We start from the raw sequence: 16,448 nt of genomic DNA on the forward strand, positions 1-16,448 counted from the left end.
TCCCCTTCGATAGCGACACATATGATGGTAAAATTTGAAACTATTATCTCGTCATCTTTTATTACATCACTACCTCTGCTGTGGGGGCAGTCTTTGGACGCTAGTGTTATGTGTACTACTTGCCAGCTGGTCTTCCTTGGTTACACAGAGCTACCATCCGAGTTTCAATTAAAATAGGTGACTTCTTCATTGTAATGTGTTTATAAGTGACTACTTCATTCTAATTTGTTTTATGTACCTTTTAGTCTCTCGTAAAGAAACGTTTTAAATATTATGGATAATACGCAACATTTATTATATTTAATCTGATACTGTTTTAAACCTATGCAGACTATTTTAACGTATTCTCATCTGTATTCCAAATTTAGTTTTTAAAACGTAACTTTTCTGTATACAGTTTGTGATATCTTAATCTTTATTTTCTGATCCTTTTCTCCAGTTTCGTGAGTTTATGAAGGACTGTTTTATAAGTCGGGTTTTATTTTAATTTACCTCGTGAACAAGTTGTGATGAATGGGTGGAAGGTTTAGTTCATATATTTCTAGAATAGAAAAAAAATTCCCAAGTAAAACGCGGAGGTTTGTTAATGCCCACGTGGAAACAAAACCCTTGCGGGTATATTTTCTATTGTTTTACATCAGTCTAGACTGTCTCTGTTATTTGGTGATAAGACGGACAATGGTGGCTTTACTTCACTGTACTAGACCAGCCGGCCATTTGTTATGTAGAGCGATAGAACTCCCTGTTTCCAAGTCACTCAGTTTTGGATAGTTCTATACGTTAGAACAACACTTTAATCCAACTACAGGCCCTCCAACTTTATTTAGTTGTTCCTATTGCTTTGAGAATGTAAAAACAGATCCGCATTTAGTATTTTCATCTATAAGTCTTCAATATATTTCTTTCATTTGATTGGTTTGACTTGATTATCGTTCGTGGCGAATTTCAATCTTTTTTAGTCCGAGGTATTATTTTACACTAATCTACAACTGATAAACCCTAAATTATCTGAACATGTGTGTATTTACTTTTGAATTAGATTGATAACAACTTGGAACAGGAAACAATTATTTACTGATAATACCACATACTCGTCTGTTGTTCATTCTCTCGATTGAGCAACAACAAATCTGATGAACGGTAAAAACGGGTTTCGATACCAGGTGTGGGAAAAGCCCATCGTCTAGCTTTGTGCGTAACACACACACACACACAATTCTTTAAACAGAAATTAGTGTTGAGCATTGAGATATAAAACAAACTATCATTGAGATGTAAAACAAACAAACAAACAGTGTGTATGTACATAGAGTCAGTTGGCACAATGAACAGTGTAAAACAGACAGCTACTGTCTTAATTTGTAATAATGTTTAAGTCACATTTCATGAACATAACTATTAACTCACATCGCCAACATATAAAATCTTGAATTTATATTTAGCCAATAAATATATTTAATAAACATGTTTAATAAACATATTTCAGATTCGATGTCGTTTTTTTAAATCAATGTATTTCATAATTTAGTTACTTTTTATAAAGGTTGTGTAATTTGAACATAGACTGAAATTAATATGTATAAAGTTGATCAATTTTATATATAAGCTAAGTTATATATACCCTAATTAACATTTACATACAAGCTAAGTTATATATTACCTAATTAACAATTATATATATGCTAAGTTACATGTAACCTAATTAACAATTATATATACGCTAAGTTACATATAACCTAATTAACAATTATATATAAGCTAAGTTATATATAACCTAATTAACAATTATATAAGCTAAGTTATATATAACCTAATTAACATTTATATATAAGCTAAGTTATATATAACCTAATTAACAATTATATGTAAGCTAAGTTATATATAATTTAACTGTAACCTAATGAACAATTATATATAAGCTAAGTTATATATAACCTAATTAACAATTATATGTAAGCTAAGTTATATATAACCCAATTCACAATTATATGTAAGCTAAGTTATATATAACCCAATTCACAATTATATGTAAGCTAAGTTATATATAACTTAATTAACAATTATATAAGCTAAGTTATATATAACCTAATTAACAATTATATATAAGCTAAGATATATATAACCTAATTAACAATTATATGTAAGCTAAGTTATATATAACCCAATTCACAATTATATGTAAGCTAAGTTATATATAACCTAATTAACAATTATATAAGCTAAGTTATATATAACCTAATTAACAATTATATATAAGCTAAGTTATATGTAACCTAATTAACAATTATATAAGCTAAATTATATATAACCTAATTAACAATTATATATAAGCTAAGTTATATGTAACCTAATTAACAATTATATGTAAGCAAAGTTATATATAACCTAATTAACAATTATATGTAAGCTAAGTTATATATACCCTAATTAACAATTATATAAGCTAAGTTATATGTAACCTAATTAACAATTATGTATAAACTAAGTTATATATAACCTAATTAACAATTATATGTAAGCTAAGTAATATATACCCTAATTAACAATTATATATAAGCTAAGTTATATGTAACCTAATTAACAATTGTATGTAAGCTAAGTTATATATACCCTAATTAGCAATTATATAAGCTAAGTTATATGTAACCTAATTAACAATTATGTATAAACTAAGTTATATATAACCTAATTAACAATTATATGCAAGCTAAGTAATATATACCCTAATTAACAATTATATATAAGCTAAGTTATATGTAACCTAATTAACAATTATATATAAGCTAAGTTATATTTAACCTAATTAACAATTATATAAGCTAAGTTATATATAACCTAATTAACAATTATGTATAAGCTAAGTTATACATAACCTAATTAACAATTATATATAAGCTAAGTTATATATAAACTAATTAACAATTTTTATCTAATTTTAATCCGATCGACAAAGATTAATTTCTAAGACGATTATCTGTTTTTAATTTTAAAAATTGTTTAATTTCTACAATTAGTTTCACAAGGAAAATTGATTTTTTAATGAACTACAAAACATGTGAATGTATTTTATTAATACCTATAGTGTCAGTCAGATGACGTAACGGTAGATTTGAGGCTTCCTGCCAGCAGCTATCTGTTTTACGTTTTTACACTTAAACCATTTAAAACTTCGATTTACGTTTTACCAAAATGAAAACGCGTTGATTCCTTTAAATTTTAATTTAAATTTTGTTATTCTTGAATTCAGCTCAAAACTACACAATGGGCTATCTATGTTCTGCTCACCACCAGTATCGAAACCCGGTTTCTAGCGTAGTAAGTCCGGAGACACGCTGCAGTGCCATTAGGGAGCAGCTTCAAATGAAACACAACTTTGATCATTCTATATTATTTTTTCTCTAGAAAGTGTTTCTATCAAAGAATATCCCTCACATGTTGGAAGGTTTGTGTTTTTTAATTTCGCGCAAAGCTATATGAGGGCTATCTGCGCTAGCCGTCTCTAATTTACCAGTGTAAGACCAGAGGTAAGGCAGCTAGTCATCACCACCCAACGCCAAATCTTGGGCTACTCTTTTACCAATGAATTTTGGGATTGACCGTCACCTTATAACACCCCCAGGGCTGAAAGGGCAAGCATGTTTGATGTGACGCGGATTCGAACTTCCGACCCTCAGATGACGAGTCGAGTGCGTTAACCACCAGACCATGCCGGGCCATCTTGGAAGGATAGTTACATTATTTTTTTATTTGTTACTTGAAAAGGTAATTCATCAAAGGGTCAATCCTTCACTTGAAAAATATTTTTTATATAACATTCGAATCGTAAGTCAAGTTACTAGTCTGCTGTTAGTCGGTACTATACTTTTAGTAACACACCATATCGGTAAAACCAACTATAATATCAACATTAAATTGCTTATATTTTAATTATTATCTATTTGTCTTTTCACAACTAATAATTTCTCTGTAGCAGATGCAGGTTTCATGCTAAACATTCTACGACCTCAAGTTATGTTAATTTTGTGTACGTGCCTTTATTGAAAGCTGAACAATCTTAAGATAAGTGTCAGCTCGAAACGCCATCCTAAAAATATGAATAGAACAGACATGGCCAAGCGTGTTAAGGCGTGCGGCTCGTAATCTGAGGTTCACATCTCCGTCGCGTCAAACATGCTCGCCCTTTCAGCCGTGGGAGCGTTATAATGTGATGGTCAATCCCACTATTCGTTGGTAAAAAGAGTAGCCCAAGAGTTGGCGGTGGGTGCTGATGACTAGCTGCCTTTCCTCTAGTCTCACACTACTAAATTAGAGACGGTTAGCGCAGATAGCCCTCGAGTAGCTTAACGCGAAATTAAAAAACAAACAAACAAATAAGAATATGAAAATAACGTGTAATGTGTTCATCGTATTATTTAATTTTAGCACACGGACCGATAAGAAAGCTAACTAGAATACTGAGACATTGAGTGTGTGCTCTTCTTACAACAAAGCCACATCGAACTATCTGTTCTGATGGGAACCGAACCGCTGATTGTGGCGTCATAAATCAACAGGCTCACCGTTGTACCGACGGCTATGAATACTTTTAACTTGTTAAACAATTTCGGTAGTTAAAGTGACAGTTCACGCAGTGAGTGAAGTTAATCAGTGTTACTCAGGTTGATGAACCATAATATCTTATTTATGACAATATCATATCCCAGTAACATTAATGGGAAAATTTTCTTAAGACCTACTGTGATGAGAAGAAATATTATATTTTATAAGAGCTACAGATTTATAGTTCTGTTCCTTCTACTGGATCTAATTTCTCTAATCGCCAATCTTGCTTAGTCTCAGTGGTGTGAGTACACATTACTCCGTGACATCTTAACTTCAATTGTAACAAAACCTTTCTGAGGACTACGAAGTAACTCAAAGACATGATCTCAGATCAAAAGAACAAAACTCCATTGGAGCTGAACAGCGGAAAAAGGGTAGGTTAAATTGTATATAATCAGGTAGTATTTCTCTGATTTCAGATCGTTCAGCCACTCTTCTCATGAAGACAGATGTGGCTGAAGACTTAAGAAAGTTGAGACTGTGAGTCTTTGTAATTTTGTTTATTTTAAACCTAACTGTACTAACTTTGGCAGTAATATTTTGTGTGTATATTAGAGAAAATCTGTAAACTAAACTTTGTGTATGATTTATGAACGTTGTTTGGTCTAGGATGTGTTTCAATCCTTTATTTTCTAAACACTCTTATGTGCTAGTATTTCTGTTACATTATTCTTGAGAAATGTGTGAGATATCTACTGGTATAAGGTATCTCGAGGAAGTATTGCACTACAAGACAATCAGGAGTTGGCCATCAACTAATCTTATGCTTACTGAAAACATGACTCGTGTTTCTATGACACATCCCTACATTACTGTATAGAAACAAATCGTTGAAATAAGTACAACTCATTGTATTCCCTAAACAAACAAACTTCCCTTGCAACGTTAAAATTCGAGATTCAATTCCCCGCAGTGGACACAACAGATGGTCTGAATTAATATTAAGTTCTGTTTAACACAAAATAGGGATTTCTGTTAAATATATATATATATATTAAATAATTTATAAAAAATCACAAACATTATAACATACGCATATTACTCGATTATTAAAACATACGCATATTACTCTTTTATTAAAACATAAGCATATTACTCCTTTATTAAAACACCACAGAAAATCTGCACTTACTGGATAAGTAAAATGCTTTCCAGTAAATATTTTCATCACAGTACGTCTTCCAAACAACAAAACAATGATACTTCCAAACAACAAAACAATGATACTTTCAAACAACAAAACAATACTTCTAAATAACAGAACAATACTTCCAAACAGCAGAACAATAATACTTCCAAACAACAAAACAATACTTCTAAACAACAGAACAATACTTCCAAACAGCAGAACAATACTTACAAATAACAGAACAATACTTCCAAACAACAGAACAATAATTCCAAACAGCAGAACAATACTCCCAAACAGCAGAACAATAATACTTCCAAACAACAAAACAATACTTCCAAACAGCAGAACAATACTTCCAAACAGCAGAACAATACTTCCAAACAACAGAACAATACTTCCAAATAACAGAACAATACTTCCAAAAAACAGAACAATACTTCCAAACAACAGAACAATACTTCCAAACAGCAGAACAATACTTCCAAACAGCAGAACAATGATACTTCCAAACAACAAAACAATACTTCTAAACAACAGAACAATACTTCCAAACAGCAGAACAATACTTCCAAACAACAGAACAATAATACTTCCAAACAACAAAACAATACTTCTAAACAACAGAACAATACTTCCAAACAGCAGAACAATACTTCCAAACAGCAGAACAATACTTCCAAACAACAGAACAATACTTCCAAATAACAGAACAATACTTCCAAACAACAGAACAATACTTCCAAACAACAGAACAATACTTCCAAACAACAAAACAATACTTCTAAACAACAGAACAATACTTCCAAACAGCAGAACAGTACTTCCAAACAACAGAACAATACTTCCAAACAACAGAACAATACTTCCAAACAACAGAACAATACTTCCAAACAACAGAACAATAATACTTCCAAACAACAAAACAATACTTCCAAACAATAGAACAATACTTCCAAACAACAGAACAATACTTCCAAATAACAGAATAATAATACTTCCAAACAGCAGAACAATACTTCCAAACAACAGAACAATAATACTTCCAAACAACAAAACAATACTTCTAAACAACAGAACAATACTTCCAAACAGCAGAACAATACTTCCAAACAGCAGAACAATACTTCCAAACAACAGAACAATACTTCCAAATAACAGAATAATAATACTTCCAAACAGCAGAACAATACTTCCAAACAACAGAACAATAATACTTCCAAACAACAGAACATTACTTCTAAACAACAGAACAATACTTCCAAACAATAGAACAATACTTCCAAACAACAGAACAATACTTCCAAATAACAGAATAATAATACTTCCAAACAGCAGAACAATACTTCCAAACAACAGAACAATAATACTTCCAAACAACAAAACAATACTTCCAAACAGCAGAACAATACTTCCAAACAACAAAACAATGATACTTCCAAACAACAAAACAATACTTCTAAACAACAGAACAATACTTCCAAACAACAGAACAATACTTCCAAACAGCAGAACAATACTTCCAAACAACAGAACAATAATACTTCCAAATAACAAAAAAATACTTCCAAACAATAGAACAATACTTCCAAACAACAGAACAATACTTCCAAATAACAGAATAATAATACTTCCAAACAGCAGAACAATACTTCCAAACAACAGAACAATAATACTTCCAAACAACAAAACAATACTTCCAAACAGGAGAACAATACTTCCAAACAGCAGAACAATACTTCCAAACAACAAAACAATGATACTTCCAAACAACAAAACAATACTTCTAAACAACAGAACAATACTTCCAAACAGCAGAACAATACTTCCAAACAGCAGAACAATACTTCCAAACAACAGAACAATAATACTTCCAAACAACAAAACAATACTTCTAAACAACAGAACAATACTTCCAAACAGCAGAACAATACTTCCAAACAACAAAACAATACTTCCAAACAGGAGAACAATACTTCCAAACAGCAGAACAATACTTCCAAACAACAAAACAATGATACTTCCAAACAACAAAACAATACTTCAAACAACAGAACAATACTTCTAAACAGCAGAACAATACTTCCAAACAGCAGAACAATACTTCCAAACAACAGAACATTACTTCCAAACAGCAGAACAATACTTCCAAACAACAGAACAATACTTCTAAACAACAGAACAATACTTCCAAACAACAGAACATTACTTCCAAACAACAGAACAATAATACTTCCAAACAACAAAACAATACTTCTAAACAACAGAACAATACTTCCAAACAACAGAACATTACTTCCAAACAACAGAACAATAATACTTCCAAACAACAAAACAATACTTCTAGACAACAGAACAATACTTCCAAACAGCAGAACAATACTTCCAAACAGCAGAACAATACTTCCAAACAACAGAACATTACTTCCAAACAGCAGAACAATACTTCCAAACAACAGAACAATACTTCTAAACAACAGAACAATACTTTCAAACAACAGAACATTACTTCCAAACAACAGAACAATAATATTTCCAAACAACAAAACAATACTTCTAGACAACAGAACAATACTTCCAAACAGCAGAACAATACTTCCAAACAGCAGAACAATACTTCCAAACAACAGAACAATACTTCCAAATAACAGAATAATAATACTTCCAAACAGCAGAACAATACTTCCAAACAACAGAACAATAATACTTCCAAACAACAGAACATTACTTCTAAACAACAGAACAATACTTCCAAACAATAGAACAATACTTCCAAACAACAGAACAATACTTCCAAACAGCAGAACAATACTTCCAAACAGCAGAACAATACTTCCAAACAACAGAACAATACTTCTAAACAACAGAACAATACTTCCAAACAGCAGAACAATACTTCCAAACAACAGAACAATACTTCCAAACAGCAGAACAATACTTCCAAACAACAGAACAATACTTCCAAACAGCAGAACAATGATACTTCCAAACAACAAAACAATACTTCCAAACAGCAGAACAATACTTCCAAACAGCAGAACAATACTTCCAAACAACAGAACATTACTTCCAAACAGCAGAACAATAATACTTCCAAACAACAAAACAATACTTCTAAACAACAGAACAATACTTCCAAACAACAGAACATTACTTCCAAACAACAGAACAATAATACTTCCAAACAACAAAACAATACTTCTAAACAACAAAACAATACTTCCAAACAGCAGAACAATACTTCCAAACAACAGAACATTACTTCCAAACAGCAGAACAATAATACTTCCAAACAACAAAACAATACTTCTAAACAACAGAACAATACTTCCAAACAACAGAACATTACTTCCAAACAGCAGAACAATAATACTTCCAAACAACAAAACAATACTTCTAAACAACAGAACAATACTTCCAAACAACAGAACATTACTTCCAAACAACAGAACAATAATACTTCCAAACAACAGAACAATACTTCCAAACAACAAAACAATACTTCCAAACAGCAGAACAATTCTTCCAAACAGCAGAACAATACTTCCAAACAACAGAACATTACTTCCAAACAGCAGAACAATAATACTTCCAAACAACAAAACAATACTTCTAAACAACAGAACAATACTTCCAAACAACAGAACATTACCTCCAAACAACAGAACAATAATACTTCCAAACAACAAAACAATACTTCTAAACAACAGAACAATACTTCCAAACAGCAGAACAATACTTCCAAACAGCAGAACAATACTTCCAAACAACAGAACAATACTTCCAAATAACAGAATAATAATACCTCCAAACAGCAGAACAATACTTCCAAACAACAGAACAATAATACTTCCAAACAACAGAACATTACTTCTAAACAACAGAACAATACTTCCAAACAATAGAACAATAGCTTCCAAACAACAGAACAATACTTCCAAATAACAGAATAATAATACTTCCAAACAGCAGAACAATACTTCCAAACAACAGAACAATAATACTTCCAAACAACAAAACAATACTTCCAAACAGCAGAACAATACTTCCAAACAGCAGAACAATACTTCCAAACAACAAAACAATGATACTTCCAAACAACAAAACAATACTTCTAAACAACAGAACAATACTTCCAAACAGCAGAACAATACTTCCAAACAGCAGAACAATACTTCCAAACAACAGAACAATACTTCCAAACAGCAGAACAATACTTCCAAACAGCAGAACAATACTTCCAAACAACAGAACAATAATACTTCCAAACAACAAAACAATACTTCTAAACAACAGAACAATACTTCCAAACAATAGAACAATACTTCCAAACAACAGAACAATACTTCCAAACAACAGAACAATACTTCCAAACAGCAGAACAATACTTCCAAACAACAGAACAATAATACTTCCAAACAACAAAACAATACTTCTAAACAACAGAACAATACTTCCAAACAATAGAACAATACTTCCAAACAACAGAACAATACTTCCAAACAACAGAACAATACTTCCAAACAGTAGAACAATACCATCAAATAACAGAATAATAATACTTCCAAACAACAAAACAATACGTCTAAACAACAGAACAATACTTCTTCCAAACAACACAACAATACACCCAAACAATAGAACAATATTTCCAAACAACAGAACATTACTTCCAAACAACATAACAATAGAACAATATTTCCAAACAACAGAACATTACTTCCAAACAACATAGCAATACCCCAGCGGGCTTAAAAAATGATGGCTTTGTTCTTTCTCTAACCTAAATAACTTTCCAACAAAATCTTCCTTTTTGTTTTTGCTCTCAGTGTCATATGACTCGAAACTTTGAGATTTAAGAATTCTTCCGCGTCTGAGGTAAACCTCGTTGTCTGATAACGTAAATAACCTTTCCTCTGAGGACAATCATATATAGACACTAAAAGAAACACTGAAATTCTTCTTGGAAGTACAAATTATCTCACATCTAAATAAAAATGTTAAGCCTTCTCCTGGGACAAAGAGCAGAACCAGATCTGCCAGAAGTGTATTTTCAAAACGGTAGCTTTGGCTTGAGAGAACTTCTGTAAACCCATCCATACAAAAAAAAATAATGTCTACATTACAAGTAATGGGTTCATCGACGACTCGAACTATTTGTTTACGTTTTTAGAAAATTAAAAGAACTGAGCACATAACATGAAAAGTAAAAACTTTACTTTTCATAAGCTTAATGTACGGTGCTATGCGACTCCCGAGGCTCCTTCATCACAACTTTGGGAAATTCGTGATTTCTATCACAACATTTGTTTTGTGCTCAAGGCACAACTAGCCCTATACAATCAAACACTTGGAAAAGCAGGTTTCGTGTGTTAGATAAGGTTCGTTTCTTTACATTTTTAATATTATTTTTCCTTGTTGTTTGCCATAAAATCAATTTTTAAATCACCCCTTTTCTTAGGACAGTATTAGGCAATTAATGTTTTACGACACCTTTCGAGAGTAAAGTAATCTTATTATACGTTCAACCTCCAGCTTTTCATTTTGTGACAAATAAAAATGTAATTAAATAACACGCTGCATTTCCTTGTATGTGTTTCTGCTAACAAAGGCCCGGAATGGCCAGATGGGTTAAGGCGTTCGACTCGTAATCTGAGGGTCGCGGGTTCGAATCCCAGTCGCACCAAACATGCTCGCCCTTTCAGCCGTGGGGGCGTTATAATGTGACGGTCAATCTCACTATTCGGTTGCAAAAGAGTAGCCCAAGAGTTGGCGGTGGGTGGTGATGACTAGCTCCCTTCCCTCTAGTCTTACACTACTAAATTGGGGGCGGTTAGCGCAGATAGCCATCGAGTAGCTTTGCGCGAAATTCAAAAGCAAACAGTAACGTAATAACGTACACATGCACGTCTCCGCTAACATTGAAGCCCAACATTCCTATTAGCTAATTGTAGCGCAATACTTTTACGTTTATACATTTGCAAAAGTGAACAATGATTAGCGTACACTGTTCTATACGAGTTCAAAACTACAACGTATATAATATTAATTTAGATTACGTGAGTAACGTTCATAAGCATCAATGAAACACATGAATTCCTTAAAACAAGTTCGTTATATTAGATATTTACAGTTTCTTTAGTTATTGCACTTTCGAACTACTCGATCCCTAGAATACCTTTTTCTTCTGTGTATCTTCATTGTTTTATTCATACATACAACCACATTTTCCGCTGTATCTGTACAACAAGCTGGTTCAATTAGATCTTTAGTACCGGCTTCTTTCGTTCACATCTGTACAACAAACTGGTTCAAATAGATCTTTAGTACCGGGTTTGTTTCGTTCACAGCTATATAACAAGCTGGTTCAAATAGATTATTAGTATCGGATTCCTTCGTTTATATCGCTAGCCAATAGGTCAAAATTAACCATGACGGTGGCAGCTGATGGTTGGCTATTCTCTCTCTGGTCTATAGGTCTAAACCGAAGGTAGAGAAGTCTAACAACTGGACGGTTACTCCATATCAGTGACGACGGTTACTCCATATGTCGTATTCGATGTTCTTCAAATTGAAAAACATTAAATAAATACTTTCATTTATATATATATTTGTTTAATAATTATTTATGTAACTGTAGATCAGCCTTCATGTCTTATTTGAAGTCTTTTCATCTGATAATTACAGTGTTTAAATCTACCTTAATTTTCTATGTAAAGTCTTATCTGTTTATTTAAGTGCTTAAATCTGCCTTACTTTTTTATGTAAAATCTTACCTGTTTATTACGGTGTTTAAATCTACCTTACTTTTTATGTAAAGTCTTATCTGTTTATTACGGTGTTCAAATCTACCTTACTTTTTATGTAAAGACTTATCTGGTTATTACGGTGTTTAAATCTGCCTTACTTTTTATGTAAAGACTTATCTTTTTATTACGGTGTTCAAATCTACCTTACTTTTTATGTAAAGACTTATCTGTTTATTATGGTGTTTAAATCTACCTTACTTTTTATGTAAAGTGTTATCTGTTTATTACGGTGTTTAAATCTACTTTACTTTTTATGTAAAGACTTATCTGTTTATTACAGTGTTTAAAACTACCTTATCTGTTTATTACGGTCTTCAAATCTACCTTAAATTTATCTAAAGACTTATCTGTTTATTACGGATTTTAAATCTACCTTACTTTTTATGTAAAGTCTTATCTGTTTATTACGGTGTTCAAATTTATTTTACTTTTTATGTAAAATCTTATCTGTTTATTACGGTGTTTAAATCTACTTTACTTTTTATGTAAAGACTTATCTGTTTATTACGGTGTTCAAATCAACCTTACTTTTTATGTAAAGTCTTATCTGTTTATTACGGTGTTCAAATTAACCCTACTTTTTTGTGTAAAGACTTATCTGTTTATTACGGTGTTTAAATCTACCTTACTTTTTATGTAAAGACTTATCTGTTTATTACGGTGTTTAAATCTACCTTACTTTTTATGTAAAGTCTTATCTGTTTATTAAGATGTTTATATCTACCTTACTTTTTATGTAAAGTCTTATCTGTTTATTACGGTGTTTAAATCTACCTTACTTTTTATGTAAAGACTTATCTGTTTATTACGGTGTTTAAATCTACCTTACTTTTTATGTAAAGTCTTATCTGTTTATTACGGTGTTTAAATCTACCTTACTCTTTATGTAAAGTCTTATCTGTTTTTTAAGATGTTCAAATCTACCTTTCTTTTTATGTAAAGTCTTATCTGTTTATTACAGTGTTTAAATCTACCTTACTTTTTATGTAAAGTCTTTTCTGTTTATTACGGTGTTCAAATCTACCTTACTTACTACTCAATTGTTTATGATTTTAAAGCATCCATTATTCACTAAATTGTTTGATAACAAGAGAGATAACAGGCATAAAATATCTAACAAAAACCACAAATTAAAACAACAAATTAGAATGCAGCAAGTGAATGTTGAAATAAAACCGTTAATATATTCCATATCCACAATCGGCGTAATTTTAATCTACGAAATTCATTCGCTGCATGTGTATAAGAAATATATATATATATAAACACACACGCATATTCACATATAGCAACGAAATCAATAGTCAAGACACATCATGGATTTGAATTTCCTACGGATTCTCTTTCTTTACGAATTTCGCGCAAAGATACTCAATGATTATTTAAGCTTGCTGTCCCTAATTTAGCCAACGAAAGACCAGGGAAAACGTAAATAGTGAATACCTACCACTTCCATCTCTTGGGCTACTATGTACCAACGAATATTGCGATTGGTTGTCATTTCATAATGCCCTCATATTTGGAAGCACGAGCATATTCGGTGATATGATTCGAACCCGCGCTTACGTATTGCGAGCCGAGTGCCTAATTATCATTCCAGGCAGTATTCATCACTGCTGCTAGTTTAACCAGTCAGGAAACCTTGACTTATCAACAGCTCAGTACTTATATGTAACTGTTAAGTGTGCAATTTCACAAGATTCAAGAGATGAATGAAAAAACAAAGACAGCTCAGACTGGCAAAAACTATCGAGATAATACATATCTGAAGCTACGTTTCTAAATGGTTAATAGAAAACATAGTAAGAATGTTAAAAATACATTGCGTTTGTGATAAATTAAAAACAAAGTCACATAAGAATACATTTACGTGCCACAGTTAAGGTTCTTAGTTGAATTAGTATCAAACCATGGGACTTAACCATAACCATCAAAATAGAACAGAAAAAGACAAACATACATGGTACGAACTTATAAAATAAAACGTATAAATATTCTTTCAAAATAATAGACAAATAAAAATATAAATAACAGACAAACATAGAACAATAATATAAAAGCATCTGTTTCACAGATGTTATAGAAGATGTATAAATTATTTACTGGCTTTTCTGTAGGTGTATCAGCTTGTTTATTCTGTTTTACAGATGTTATAGAGGCTGTATAAATTATTTACTGATTCTTCTGCAGGTGTATCAGCTTGTTTATTCTGTTTTACAGATGTTATAGAGGCTGTATAAATTATTTACTGGTTTTTCTGTAGGTGTATCAGCTTGTTTATTCTGTTTTACAGATGTTTTAGAGGCTGTATAAATTATTTACTTATTTTTTCTGTAGGTGTATCAGCTTGCTTATTCTGTTTCACAGATGTTATTGAGGCTGTATAAATTATTTACTGATTTTTCTGTAGGTGTATCAACTTGTTTATTCTGTTTTACAGATGTTACAGAGGCTGTATAAATTATTTACTGATTTTTCTGTAGGTGTATCAACTTGTTTATTCTGTTTTACAGATGTTACAGAGGCTGTATAAATTATTTACTGGTTTTTATGTAGGTGTATCAGGTTGTTTATTCTGTTTCACAGATGTTACAGAGCTGTATAAATTATTTACTGATTTTTCTGCAGGTGTATCAACTTGTTTATTCTGCTTTACAGATGTTATAGAGAATGTATAAATTATTTACTGGTTTTTCTCTAGGTGTATCAGCTTGTATATTCTTTTTGTAAACCCTGTAGTCTATCCCAAATAACATCTGTTGTCAGACGTGAAACCAGTGTTTTACTTTCTAACAATAACTTATGTTATCAGACAGGTAACTTCTGTTTTACTTTCCAACTTTTCTTCTGTTCTCAGATGTAAAAACCCTAGGTTTAATTTCCACATATATTGCTTGTTGCCAGATATAGAACCTGTTTTACCTTCTAGCGATATCCTTTGTTGCCAGATATAGAACCTGTTTTACCTTCCAGCGATATCCTTTGTTGCCAGATGTAGAACCTGTTTTACCTTCCAGCGATATCCTTTGTTGCCAGATATAGAACCTGTTTTATCTTCCATCGATATCTTTTGTTGCCAGATATAGAACCTGTTTTACCTTCCAGCGATATCCTTTGTTGCCAGATATAAAACCTGAGTTTTACTTCCTGGTGAATAATGTTTCGTACATTCTTATCGTCCTATTGTGCTGGAGAAAAAGTGATACAGATGTTAATATGTATCTTACCATCTTTGATACAGATGTTATAAATTTATCTTACCATTTTTGATACAGATGTTAAAGATTTATCTTCCCAGTTAGCCAAGCCGTGTTTACTTTTCCAATGGTAAATATCTTTTGTCAAAATTAGTTTTTATTGTAATAATTACAGACATAAATTTCTGTATTATAGAGCAAGATTATTTTGTATATTCTGCCGGAGAATGTTACAGAAACTGAAGATTAGTTTCACATTCTGGTGAATGTGTTATATTAAAGTGTGGTTTACTTTCTGGAGAAGTACAACTCATCTCAAGGTAACGTTACACCCTCTTGAAATTCTTCTGTTCGATCTGTGGTTTCTGAAATCGAAATATGTTGTACACGTAGACCAACTGGTTTGCTGACTTAGGAAATGCGTCTTTGTTTTTCAAATTCACGAAAAGCTGCACCAAGACTGTCTGCGACAGCCATCTCTAATTCAGCAGATTAGATGGAAGGCAGCTACTTTTTTTAACCAACGCGTAGTGGGATTGACCTTCACATTATAACAACCCCACTACTGAAAGGGCGAGCATGTTTGGTGTGAGTGGGATTCGAACCCGCGACGCTCGTAATACGAGTCTCAGTGCCTTAACCACCTGGCTATGCCTGGCCTGCGGATTTACTGATACGTGTTAGTTTTAATTATAAACTTTTATATAGTTG

This window comes from Tachypleus tridentatus, chromosome 11 (assembly GCF_004210375.1).
Source record: "Tachypleus tridentatus isolate NWPU-2018 chromosome 11, ASM421037v1, whole genome shotgun sequence".
Taxonomy (NCBI): Eukaryota; Metazoa; Arthropoda; class Merostomata; order Xiphosura; family Limulidae; genus Tachypleus; species Tachypleus tridentatus.